This window comes from Heterocephalus glaber, unplaced genomic scaffold (genome assembly GCF_053883595.1).
Source record: "Heterocephalus glaber isolate CG9 unplaced genomic scaffold, H.glaber_assembly_v1.0 deba00001572, whole genome shotgun sequence".
NCBI classification, from domain to species: domain Eukaryota; kingdom Metazoa; phylum Chordata; class Mammalia; order Rodentia; family Bathyergidae; genus Heterocephalus; species Heterocephalus glaber.
In genome coordinates this window covers 17,295,886-17,310,344 of record NW_028258357.1, presented here as the reverse complement: position 1 = coordinate 17,310,344, position 14,459 = coordinate 17,295,886, and the positions used below count along the sequence as shown (strand labels likewise).

Here is a 14,459-nt window from a genome sequence, read left to right as displayed (position 1 = left end):
TCCATACCAACTCGACCAGTAGTGATAAGAGGCAAATCAGAGCTTGTTATTGCCATGCTTGGAATGCACTGAAGGCTTCTAGTTGAACTTAGACTAAAACCCACCTTCTTACCCTGGCTAGTGAAACCGAATTCAACCTGGTTCCTGACTATCTCTCATTTGATCTTTGGCCCACACTGTTCTTCTTTGCTGAATATCTGGCTGTGGCACTTTGGCATTTTCGTCCCTTCTGCCTGTAATGTCTATCTCTAAATTTTCTTGTGGTTGAGTGTTGTTTAAGTTTTCACTCAAATGTACTTCCTTATATAGGCTTTCCTGGACCACCTTATATCGAGTACAAGCTCTCAATATGATAATTATAATAATAAAGAAACAAAACAACAACAGTAATAAGTAAGTATTTAATGAATTGGGCACTCTGTGCGATCACCTGAGAAAAACAACTTAAAGGAGGAAGGGTTTATTTTGGCTCACGGTTTCATAGGTTTGAGTCCTTGATCAGGTGATCACATTGCTGTAAAAGCATGATGGCAGCAAGGCATGGAGGAGGAAAGCTGCTCACCTAATGAGAAAAAGAGAGCAAGGGGCCAGGGACAAGACAAAGTCTGTAAGGTCCTGCATCTCCATGACCTACTCCCTTCAAATATGCACCACCTCCTAAGTTTTCATTACCTCCCAGTCGTGCTGTCAATGGATTCATCCACTGGGGAAGTTAGAAGCCTCATGATCCAACCACCTTCTAAAAGTTTTATCCCACAACACATGAGACGTTTAGGGGAACTTTTTGATCTAAACCATAACACAATGCTGTAGAGATTTTATGTATACCAGCTTATTTAATCTTATGACTGCCATATGAATTAGGCATTACCTTGTGCAGATAAGGAAACAGACACAAATAACAACCCAGAAAGACAGAGCTATGATGTAAGCCTGGTGCTAGAGTCCATGTTCTTAAGCATTTTTGTACATTGCTCTAGTCATTTCTGGGAAATCTTTCCCTTTTCTCTTCCCTGGCATTATTTACTAGACAAAGTAATATTGATTACTAGTTTGCTTATTTATTGTCTTCTCTTTTTCAAGAATGTCCACTAGAATAGATGGGTCTCTGGCACACTGTAGGCACTGAAGTCAGATTGCCTAATTTTGGTTAGTAATTAGGAGACTCAGCCTCTCATCCGGCTATGAGACTTGACCTTTTTTATATTAGAACTTTCTTATCTATAGAATTAGAGTATCAATAAATTAATTAGATTAACTAGCCATGTAGTGTGATAATACATTACAGTGATTAACATAATATCTGGTACATACTTAGTGCTCAATAAATATTAATAACTGTTAGTAGTGTCAGTAGCAATTATGATATTAACATAATTCTTTGCAGTCTGCATCAAACCTAACATTCAGTCAGCTACCATTTATTGTTTGTCTGCCATGTACTAGATGCAGTTTTATAGCAGAGCAGAGACAGGATGTGATTTGCAAAGAAAAACAGTGTGTGGACCACTGAAAGGGTTCTGGGCATATAATTTTATTCAATCAGTACTCATTTGAGTACTCGTTCCAGATTTAAAATCGTAAAATGGGAACAATGACAAGTATTTTGCTACTTGCCTTTAGGAAAATCTTTCTTGGCTTTATTTTGGTTAGAATGTTATTTTTCTGATGGTTAAGTTTTAAATATTTTTCAATAATCCGAGGTAAATAAATTATTCTTTCTTCCTTTCTCTTTCTGTCTCTTTCTTTCCCTCCCTCCTCCTGCCCCTTCCTTCCTTAGTCTCTTCCTTTCTCCCTTTCTCTTTATAATTAAAGCTAGAGAAGTTACAGATCTAGTCTCAGAGCCCTGCTGCCTCTCTGCAGTCTGACTGACTGCAGCGGGGAGGGTAAGAACACACTTTTCACACTGCCAGGGCTCTACCAGTACCACGCAAAATGTGTGGAGAAATTTCAGCCCTCAGGATGTGGTCAGGTCTGCCTTTGAATAGAACTAAATTCCAGCCTTGTAACAGTTGAAGTGGTTTCCAGTAGTATTTTTTTATAGTTTTCTAACAGAATGCATTTCTTTCATATTTCCTTGAAAAATTTAAAGTAGATAACAATGTGGAAGATCAGTGCTGATTTGCCTCCCATTAAAGAGTAAAACTTTAAATTTTAAAGTAAAATTTTTAAGGTTGACATTTATCTATTTGAAAAAGTATGTATTTAAAAACCTTAAAAACTGCCACATGGTATGTATTGAAAGAGAATGAAAAAAGAAAAAAAAAGAGAGACTGAATCTGAGTCGGTCCTGTCACTGATCTGCTCAATACTTTCTATCAAATTATTTAACTTTTCCGATCTTTAATTTGCTCTTTTGAAAAGGGGAAATAATATCTAGTTCTAGGGTACTTGTAGTGGTAAATGAGTTTACTTATGTGAATGCATTTTATAAATTATGAGTACTAATGTTATTTAATGCTATCATCATTATCACTTAATATCTCATTTTTCTTCTTTAATATTTTTATTTGAAATCTATAATAGTTTTAAGATAGATAAACGCTCTGTAAACGTGTACCTTTTAGGTAAGGTGATTAACTTTCTCTTGATTTTGAAGTATAATCTAAACTAACAGACACATCTACAGTTTGGTTTATACATGATTGCTTGCACAAAAAATTTAATCTTGACAAAAATGGCATTTACTAGAACAAAGACCAATTGCCTTCAAAAATGAATTGTATGCTGTGAAACACTAAGAGAACCAATGAATGTATTATAACGCGGGGTCATTTAGCAAGTATCCTGAATTATGATTAAAACATCAGTATACGAATCATCAAAACAAATTGTTGAAGAGGAAGGGCTTTGGTGTTAGACTGGGGAATGATGGAAACAGGTTTGCAGTTGACTAGAAAGATTATTATTAATACATAGTAAGTAGATTTGAGATGAGTTGAAATTGGAAGTGGGGAGAAACTGTCGTCAGCAATGGAAAGATGTATGCAGATTTGAGAGATGAAAGGAAGCAACAATGAACAGATTGATGCAAATAACTGGCTGTGCAAAGGTGAGGGGGAAGAGTTCAAGGAAGGCTCTGAGTTTCTAAGCTGAAGCAGGTGAGCCCAAGCTGAATGCTATTACTTGGAATACGGAAGGTTTGTAGGTAAAAGGGTGAGGCAGGGATATTGATTACGTAAGGGCTAATAGGCCATTTAAGGACTTTGGTTTTTACTTGGAATGAAATGAGGGGGTCAGGTCTTTCAGAAGAAGAGTCACATGGCCTAACCTCGACTTTAGGAGGAAGCAGGCAGCCAGCTCAGCTCAGAGCAATCACAGCATTGCAGGAAGATGAGAGAGGAGGGCAGCCCAGATCCAGGGTGACGCAGTGGAGGAGGAGAAAAACAGGCATTTGGGATGTGTTTTTTAAGTAGATGCAATAGAACTTTACAGAGGAGTAGATGCAGTATGTGACAAAAAGAAAATTAAGGAGGCCTCCAAGGTTTTATTTTCCTGAACAACTGGAAGAATGGATTTCCTATTGTCTCATATACAAGATGTTGTGAGAAGAGCACATTAGGTGAACACTGAGTCAATTTTAAGCCCCAAATGCCCACTAGATATCTGAAAGATGTGTTAGGTGGTCAGCTGAAGGCTCAGCCTGAATAGAGAAATGTGAACATCATCATTATATAGATGATACGGAATGGGCATAAATAAAGAGGATTGAAAGTGAGGTATGTGAAGGAGGAGATAAAAACAACACCAGCAGGAGCCACCTGTAAGGTCAGAGGAAGTCTGATGAGTGTGTAAGAAGGAAGAAGAGGTGGACTCCATGAGATGCAGCTGATGCGCCGAGTGAGATGAGGCCTCCGTTGGAGAAGGCTTGTGGATTTAACAGTGCAGTGCGGAGGTTGCTGCTGACCTGAACAAGAGCAACTGGAGTAGAATTAAGGGGACAGAAACCCAGCACAGTGAGTTGAAGGAAGAATGGGAGGAGAGGGCTTACAGATAGCAAGTATAGTTTCACTCATGGTCCAAAGAAATAAGCCAGGCTCAGAAATGTATCCTTACGATTTTACTATTCCCTATTATGTTTAACAGGATGTGGCCTTCTAAGGGATTTTTTTCAAAAGGGAATTTTTAAGTTATGAAAAGGAGAAACAACAAATAGGTTTTACATATGAACCAAGTGGAAAGACTGGTTTTAGTCAAGAGAATGTTGTCAGCAGGCAGGATGTTTAGGTGTGCATGCAATGCTGGTAGGGCATCTGTGTGGCAAGAATATGTCTGTGGAAAACATCATAGCTTCCTGAGGTAGAAAGTAGCAGCGCCATCTGAGATCAGAGCTGGAGGTAGAGCTTGAGGAGAAAGGAGAATGTGAAATAACTGTTTAGTGAATGGACCAAAGATCCGTAGTGTGATCCCCTGGCAGCATTAAAGGCCCATTTGGTGCTCATGTTCATAAATTTTAATGTTCGATTAGCCAATGCAATTCTTTTTCTCCAGCCTGGATCAGCCAGAAAATGTAGGTGTGGGGAATTTGAACAATTGAATTCTATACAGGTTGTGGTTTTGCTAAGAGGGTATTATTGAAGTGATTGAGAAACAAGGAAATACGAATGCAAGAGAGTGAGGGTAAACTTGTGGAATTTAGAAGAGTAGAAGAGAATATTTGGAATAGAACAACAAAGTGATAAGTGACAATGAAAAATCAGTGGGACGGACCACTGGGCTGGAGATTCCAGTAGGGTCAAAGAATTGCTGGAGTAAGGAGTAAAGAAGGGGGCTGCGAGGAAATGTGGATTCTGTGAGTAGGATGCACATAAAACCATGAATGATTATAATCACTGAGCATCACAAGACCCTAGGACTGTGGGAGTGATCAGCTCCCCCCCGACACCTGCACGCGCACACACACACACACTCTCACACACACACAGTGTCATTAAGAGAGTACAGCAACTTCCTGGAGGAAATTCTTTAAATAAAGACCATATTTATTTCTACATTGGTCTCCATTCATAATATTTAAAATAATATTTCCATTTGTTTAACAAATTATATAGATCAACTTTACCTGGGTCCACATCTTCTATAGCACTTTGTCCCACTCTTCCTTGAGGTTCACAGGCCCCCCTGTTGCTCCCTAGGTGTTATTCAAGTTTTCTCCTCAAAGGCTCTGCTCCTGACCACCAAGTATCTCATTCTCATAGCAAACATTTGATGACCTGAGAGCCCACTGGCTAAGGCATTTCAGCCTCTTGAGCACTCTTAATATTTACTAATGGGCTCATTCTTACTAATGTACGAGAAAATGAAAGGGACTAAGGATGTGATTCAAGGATATTTTTTGCTCCTTTTGAATCACTGAAAGTGTGGAGTTAATATTAATTGAGATGGGGAAGCTCAGTTTTAGATATTTTAATTTGAAACACTATTGGATGTCAAAGCAGTTGTGTTGAGGAGAGAGTCAGGACACTGAGTTTTCCCTGGGGTAGAGCAAGGTGTGATGAAGTCATGTGGCAACTGTATGCTCATCAAAAGTGAAGGCACCAGCTTTCAAAGATTGAAAAACTGGTTTAGCCTCTGAAGAGTCTTATGATTTCTGAGTCCTCAGTGAAATGTCCTAGGTAGGTGTGTTGTGAATTTCTGGGGGAGAAGAAGGTGGGAATAACATGTAATAACAGATGCTCCCTCTTTATGGGAAGTTATATCCAGAAAGCTCTTTCTATATGAAGAATTTTGTGAGTTAGTACCCTCCCAAGGGCACCTGCTAAGCAAGTCAATTACCCTAGGTAACTAATTATTTCCAGTCTTGTTGGTAGTTTCACACCATCCACCTCCTGCTGGAGAAAACTGATGGGAAGGGGAAATATTTGTAAAAGTAAAGTAAAAAAGTGCCTCTTTCCAAATGGAAGAAATAACAGAAACAAAGGCCTTTAAGTGCTCGGTAGCATAGGAAGCTTTCCTGTGAAAGAGAAGAAACATGAGAGAAGAACTAAAATTAGAAGGGAGAGGATGGCACGGACCTTCCACAGTGACTGGGGATTTCCAGAAAGGCAAAGGAAGGCCTCCCGTTTAATTAGTTCACATGGACTTAGATGGACCTCCCCAAGCCCAGGCATCATTATTACAGCCACCACTGGACGCAGGAGCTGAGGGAGGCTTTGGTCTCCAGCAGGCAAGAATGACACACACAAGCTACTGAGACCATCTTTAAACTCCAAGCTAAGATCCAGGTGATCTGATAGAAGACAAGAGTTAGTGAGAATGATATATGATTACATTTTGGGACTTATTTCCTTAAAAATAAACATTAAATGAATCTGCTGAATTATTGATTATTAAATTCAGTACTTTAAATAGATCAGGATTTTAGGCATCCAAGATGAAAGCATTTTTATGTCAAAAGCCAATATAGTAAAATATATTCTTATTTGTTTTTCATAAATCATGAGATGTCTTCCATATTTTTTTCTGTTTTCCCTCTGGGGCTATGTGACTCTTTCCCACTGTCTTTGTTGACATATTACACATCACAGACAAGGGAAGATATAGGTGAATAGATGCTTGACAAAGGAAGGAAAAGTTGGTGTTTTAATTCTTAAAAATATGAAAATATATAGTTAGATAACAGGTAATCTAGCTAGTGCATAGGGCCATGCAGGAACTTCTTACTCTAATTGAAATTAGTTAATACAGGACAATTGGCTTATATGAAATACACATACTCAGTGGGTGCTGTTGTGGGACAGACCAGGGTGCTGTGAGAGTATCTGAGAAGGTGGCTGATATCCTGGAAGTAGAATGAGGCTCTGGCGACAAAGAAAGAAGAAGTAGCTAGGTTACATGGGAAGAAAAGACTATTCTTCAAAACAATAATAATAATAAAAAATGTTCTGTGGCAGACATTAACATGAAACCACAGCCCAGAGAAAAAGGAAAGAAAAGAAATGGCAGGAGTTGAGGCCACAGAGAGAGTAAAAGCTCAATCATGCAAGCTGCCTTCAAGGTTTCAGTCTTCATCCTAAGACAGGTGAGAAGTCATTGACAGGTGTTAGAAGTGGAGAGAGATGATCCAATTTGCATTTTCCTGGCTGATGGCTCCTAGTTTTTTTCTGTGAACTAGAAGCAAAGTTATCCTTGGCGAGGGACCAAAGATAGCAAAAGCCAGACGTGAGGAGAGTGGAGAAATCTGAGTTAGCTTTTTGTTAGCTAATGAATGGCTAGTTCTCGGAACCTGAGGGCAGCACAGGAGAAGGGACAACTCTGTGTGGATATGCCCCAACGTGACTAGCAGGTGTTTCTCTCAGAACAGATACCGAGACCTTTCTGGCTCTTTTTGGCTTGGTAAAGGGGGCCCAGTGAGTCTCTGCCAGGCCTGCCATTCGTCCAACCGATCTTCTGCTGCAGGGTCAGGTCTCCTCTTGCCAACCTGACCTCATGCCAGCCTATGGTTTTGAGCCCAGCTGCCTTCTGAGGTCCCTCCTGGAAATCGTAGAGCCTTCTTGGTTTCATGCATGGCGCTGTAAGCCAGGCTCAGAAATGTATCCTTAAGATCTCTCCTTCCGTGTTTAACAGGATCTGGCCATGCCCAGAGTCCATATGCAACGTGGAACCCAAGGCCCTATTTCACTATGTTCTCTCAATGCCTATTTATTAGACTGTATCCTCCTAAGGCCAAAGCCCAGAAGGAAAAATTCAGGACACATATGTAGAATGATTTTCCTCCTCTTTATCACATTCAGACGTTTCCTTTTTAAAAATTCCTCAGAACCTGGTTATATCCTTCCTCTTCTGGAGTGGCCTCCCACATGTCTGCACGTGAGTTCTCTGGGCCTAATTCTCATTGTTCTGAGGTTGGAGTCCAACTTTTGAGTCTGTCCCACCTGAGGGCATTAAAGTCTCCAGTCTCGCCCTGGGGAAGGAAAGAATTCCAAGGGAACACAATTTAAACACAAAAATATATCAGTTTCTTCTTTGAAACCCCTTTTCCATGAAGTTAGTACCATCAAATGAAAAATACATGAGCACAACATATGCTTAATTAATGTGGCTTCATAAAAGCTTAATAAAATGGCCATTATTATTTTTTATTGCTGGTAGCACTGTAGGTCTAGGCAGCATGCATAAACTGAATTCCAAGAATTCAGCACAGAGGTGGAACAGCCAGGTGCTGAGTCCAGCCAGGCACTGGAACCTTAAGCCCTCAAAACGTCCACCTGCTCCTGGGAAGGGTTGGATTTCTGTTTGCTCCAAGCCCCAGTTTGGTGCCTCTGGTGGGTGGGAGGAAATCAAAAGCCGATGTGTGTCATTGCTGGGGCAGCCAGAGTTCCGTACACGCTAACGCATCCAACATTACAGCACAGGCGACCGGCAAGTTCCAGAGAGGCTTTTTGTTGAAAAATCTGTGGCTTTTTCCATTTAAACTTTTATTAACTCAATTTTCTCTTGCTTTTACTCTCTGTTAATAAGTGTGGAAATATAACTGCTTCGTTAGCTGGAATTTATTGAGAGATTGAAATTCACTGCTACATATATCTTCCATCTAATTACCCTGTCTGCTTCAGTTTGCTAGATAGTTTTTCTCTCCTGATTTCCTCTACGAGATTGTTTTTATCACTTGAAAAGTCCCCCTGCTTCTCAGCTATATTTCTGTGATGTTACGCCATGTAGGACTGACGCTAATGTTTTTAAAGGTGGGAAGCATTCACATCTCCAGGGCTATGCTGTGGAGAAATCCCTTCCCTGCCCTCTGTTCAAAACAGTTTCCAAACTGCTAGACCTTTTTCTGTCTTCATATCCTCTGTCGCTAGCACCTTCCTCGGAGAACATTTCTCTCTTTTGTTCTTCATGCGTGTCTGTATTAGGGTGCCTGTGTTTTTGCCCTTGCACTGGCCCTTTGAAAGCAGGCTTCACTTCTAAACGTCATTCACAGTGGGCTTAGGGCAGACTTATTCCAGATATTCCTCCAAGTTCTAGGCATTCTTCCTGCCTGCTAGATGGACCAACTGGGGCTGGGGATTTTAGCTCAGTGGCACTGTGCCTGCCTGGCAAATGCAAGGTCCTATGTTTGATTCTTGGTACCAAAAAAAAAAATAGATAAATAGATGGACCAACTCTTCCCTACTTAACTCAAGGAACCTCCACTTTTGACTCAGCATCTGTGGCAGGCATTTGCTTTTTTCAGTACAGGGAACTGCACCCAGGGCCTCACACATGTCTAGGTAATCATAGGCAATCACTCTGCCACTGATCTACATCCCCAGCCCCTTTTAAGAATTTTATATTTTGAGGCAGGTTCTCAGTGAGTCCCAGACTGGCCTGGAACTTGCCATCCTCCTCCCTCAGCCTTCTACATGGGTGGGATTACAGATCTGTACCACTGAGCCTGGGACTGGCAGGCAGAATCTGAAGGAACCCTTCTCCCTAAACCATGCCTTTGTATAATGACCATCCTTTGAGGACTTAGTGTGTCCCATAACTTGCTTCTAGCCAGTGACAAACATGATGGAGTACAACTCCCATTCTTAGTTCTGTGGCAAAGGTGAAAGGCCTTTGCAGATGTAATTAACTGATTACATCCATCTTGATTTTAATCAAAACAGAGATTACCTTTGGTGGGTCTGTGCCAATCAGGTGACCTTAAAACAAGGTCTAGAGATGAGCAATTTGGAGCAGCAGTTTTTCTCACTGTGTGCTGGCTTTGGATTCATGACCCAAATTAGTTTTATAGTTCCCAGGAAGTGAATTCTTCCAGCAGCGTGTGAGCTTGCGCAAGGACTGTGAGCCTCTAATTCTCTTACCTGGATTTCATCTTGGTGAGATCCTGAACACAGGCCCCAGTTAAGCCCCACCTAGACTCCTGACTCACATACACTGTGAGAAAATACATGTATGCTTGTTATGACTTGTCATACAGAGATAGAAATTGATATAGTGCCCATGTTCTCTCATATGGGGAGAGAAGAAGACTGTCCACCTCCCCTGGCCTCCAGGTACCTTTCAGATCATTCCCAGCCCCTTGGTCTCGTTGAGATGATACAACTGAGAGTGGAAGGGCTTGAAAATCATCTTCTTTGTCTGATATCCCCAGCCCCATCTCAATTAATCACTTATGTATTTTCTATTGTACCACTTTCCACCAATAAAACTAGTCTTTATTTTAATAGTTACTAAATTATGGAGCAGAAACTCTAATAGTGAAATCTTAAGCTATAAGACAGAGGATGGGAGGTCACACTAGGCATCATCCAGACTGAATATTCATGCATTACTAATGCCCCTCAATGAGGCTTCCCATCCCCAGGACTTGACTATTTCCTAAAGCAGCATAATTTTTGTTATTGCTTTTTTCAAGCATATCTAATCATGTCATTCCATTGTTTAAGAAACCTATGTCCTGTCACTGTTTAAGAACCTTTGTAGGGCTGCTGGCTGTTGCTTACTGTGTTTCACTTTGCCATGAACAATTTTTCCTCTTTGATGCCCCTCTGTCATCCCACTCTGACTTGGAGCCAGCCAACTATGGACTGATACCTATACAAACTGAAGCAGCTGCAAAAGTGCTTAGCCTAGAGCTTCTTTGAGCCAAACAAAACACTACAGTTCAACTGGGAAGAGACTCTTTCTATAAAAATACATAATAGAGAGCCAGAAGAAGGGGCTTCTGGGCCGCCATTCCACTGCTCCCAGCCCAGAGGTAGGAGCTTCCGGGCCACTGTTCCACCACTCCTGGCTCAGGGATAGGGGCTTCTGGGCCACCGTTCCACCACTCCCAGCCCAGAGGTAGGGAATTCTGGACCGTCATTCTACCGCCCCCATGGGAAGGGGCTTCGGGGCTGTTGTTCCACCACTCCCAGCTCAGGGATAGGGGCTTCCTGGCTGCCGTTCCACCACTCCCAGCTCAGAGGAGGTGAGCTGCATGGGCACCAACAGTACCCCCCTCCACCCCGCACTGTCAGTATGAGAAGACATGTAAACAAGTCTCAAAACTGGACTTCCAGATCACCTACAGCAACCCCGAAGGAAAATGAGAGGGAACACTCTGATACTCAACCACCTGGACTCCCTGAACTGGCAACAAAAGAGGATCTGGAAAAAATGAAATCAGAAATAATTTCTCAGATAACAGCAGAGATTGTGCTCCTAGTGCAACACATGATTAATAAATCTAGAGAGGAGCTCAGGAACATGATGGAATCCCAACATAAGAAACAAATGGAATCCATAAAACAGATGAAAACAGATTTCCAGGAGATCAAAAACTCCATTAAAAGTATACACAGCACAATGAGCCAATGTAAGGACAGAATTTCAGATATAGAAGTAAGATTGCAACTAGTGACCAGGAAAAGAAAAATTGCTTAAAAATTGTAAGGAACCACAAGAAATCAATCCAGCAGCTACTAGACAATGAAAAGGAGAATAATATAAGACTGATAGGAGTCAACAAAGAAACAGGAGAGTGCTCATATGACATAAAAAAATTGTTCACAGAAATAATGGCAGAAAACTTCCCAAGCAGGGGAAAAGAGCTTGACATACAGATAAGTGAGGCATATAAGACTCCAGATAGCCTTGATCAAAAAAAAAATCTATACATAGGCATATAATTGTTAAGATTCCAGAAACCTAACAGAAGAACAAAGTTCTACAAGCAGTTAGAGAAAAGAAACAAATCACATACAAAAGAAAGCACATCAGAATCACAGCAGACTTCTCAACACAAACCATCAAGGCAAGAAGATCTTGGAGTGACATATTCCAAGCCCTAAAAGAAAACAGCCTCCAACCCAGATTGATGTACCCTGCAAAACTATCTTTCAAAATTGATGGAGCAATAAGATACTTTCATGACAAAGAGCACCTTAGGAACTTCATGAATACCAAACCAGCACTCCAAAAAATTTTACACAATATCCTAGGAACAGACAATGAGGCTCACAACACCATGAAGCACAGCAGAATAAACCCATTGGGTGTGAAAAGAAATTAAATGTAAAGGGGGAGAATCCAACAAAAAGAAGAAGTCATGAAAATGATAAGTCAATATGTACCAGTTATAACCATCAATGTTAATGGTCTCAATTCACCAATCAAAACAAATAGACTGGCAGAATGGATCAAGAAGCAAGATCCAACAATATGCTGCATATAAGAAACATACTTAATTCAAAATGAAACTCATAGACTGAAAGTTAAAGGATGGAAAACAATACTCTATGTGATGGGAACACAAAAGCAGGAGTAGCTATCCTCTTTGCAGATCAAGTAGATTTCAAAGCATCACTGATTAAGAGAGACAAAGAAGGACACCACATCCTTGTAAAGGGAAGAATCCAAGAGGAAGAGATGACAATCATAAATATCTATGCACCAAACACTAGTGCACCCAACTACATAAAAAAAATACTAATGGACATGAAAAGTCATATATGCACTAATACAATTGTAGTGGGGGACCTCAATACCCCACTGTCATAAATAGATAGGTGAACTAGACAAAAAATAAGTAATGAAATACTAGAATTCAATCGAACTCTTGAAGAAATAAACTTAACAGATGTTTACAGAGTGATCCAACCCACAAAATCAGAATACACATTCTTTTCAGCTACACATGGGTCATTCTCATAAAAGACCACATACTCGCTCATAGAACGTGTTTAAGTAAGTGCAAAGGAGTTGAAGTTATTCCCCATATATGATCAGACCATAGTGCAATGAAATTGGAGATCCATAGCAAAAGAAACTGCAAAAATTTCATGAACATATGGAAATTGAACAACACACTTCTGAACGACCAATGGGGCACAGAGGAAATTAAAGAAGAAATCAGACAGTTCCTTCAATTAAATGACAATGACAGTACAATATATCAGAATCTATGGGATACAATGAAAGCAGTCTTACAAGGGAAATTCATAGGAGTGAATGCACATATTAGGAAAACAGAGCAAGCCCAATTAAACAACCTGATGCTGAACCTCAAGCTTCTAGAAAAAGAAGAGCAGGACAAACCCAAAGCTCACACAAAGGATTAAATTATACTGATCACAGCAGAAATCAATTCAGTGGAGACTAAGAGAATGATACAAAAAATCAATGAAGCCAAGAGTTGGTGCTTCGAAAGAATAAACAAAATTGACAAACGCCTAGGCAACTTTATCAGAAAAAGGAAAGGCCCAAATCCATGCAATTAGGAATAAAAAGGGTGAAATTACAACAGACCCAGAGAAATTCAGAGGATCATAAATACCTACTTGCAGAACCTATGTGCCAATAAGATGGAAAACACAGAACAAATGGACAGATTCCTAAATAAGTATGGATTACCAAAGTTGAATGAAGAAGACCTAAAAATTCTAAACAACCCAATATCAACCAATGAAATTGTAAATGTAATTAAAACCTTACCAACTAAGAAAAGCCCAGGCCCTGATGGCTTCACTGCTGAATTCTACAAGACATTTAGAGAGGAACTACTGCCACTACTGTTCAAGCTCTTCAATGAAATTGAAAGGGAAGCAATACTCCCAAATTCATTCCTGGAACCAAGCATCACCTTGATCCCCAAAGCAGAGAAAGACCCAATCAAAAAAGAGAACTATAGACCAATCTCATGAATGAACAGAGATGCAAAAATCCTTCACAAGATACTGGCAAATAGAATGCAAAAGATCATACACCCTGAGCAAGTGGGATTCATCCCAGAGACACAGGGATGGTTCAACATACACCAAACAATCAAGGTAATACACTATATCGATAGAGCCAAAGACAAAAACCATATGATTATCTCCATAGATGCAAAAAAAGCATTTGACAAAATCCAACATGCATTTATGATTAAAACCCTACAAAAATTGGAATAGATGGTCTCTACCTCAAACTGATAGAAGCCATCTATGAAAAACCAACAGCCAATATCATACTAAATGGTCAAAAACTGAAATCCTTCACACTAAAATCAGGAACAAGACAAGGATGTCCACTATCACCACTCTTGTTCAATATAGTTCTGGAAACATTAGCCATGGCAATTAAGAGAAAGAAATAAAAGGAATAAAGATAGGAAATGAAGAAGTCAAATTGCCATTATTTGCAGATGACATGATACTCTATATAGAAGACCCCAAGAACTCCACCAAAAGTCTTCTAGACTTAATAACCAAATTCTGTAGAGTAGCTGGATACAAGGTCAACACACAACAATGAATAGCTTTCCTCTACATGAACAATAGACTCACTGAGACAGAAATAGGGCAAACAATTCCTTTCACAATAGTTTCCAAAAAACTGAAATACCTAGGAATCAACCTAACGATAGAAATTAAAGACCTCTTCTCTGAAAACTATGGCACTCTGAAAAGAGAGATTGAAGATGATCTCAGAAAATGGAAAGACATCCCCTTCTCCTGGGTAGGAAGGATAAAGATAGTGAAAATGGCCATACTTCCAAAGCTGCTATA

At 40.1% G+C, this 14,459-nt stretch overlaps 1 protein-coding gene across 23 annotated transcripts in view; it reads left to right on the top strand.

Annotated features, from left to right (window-relative positions):
* Positions 1-14,459, top strand: part of Anks1b (ankyrin repeat and sterile alpha motif domain containing 1B) — a 1,083,815-nt gene that overhangs the window by 472,746 nt on the left and 596,610 nt on the right. The gene's annotated exons all lie outside the window — the stretch shown is intronic.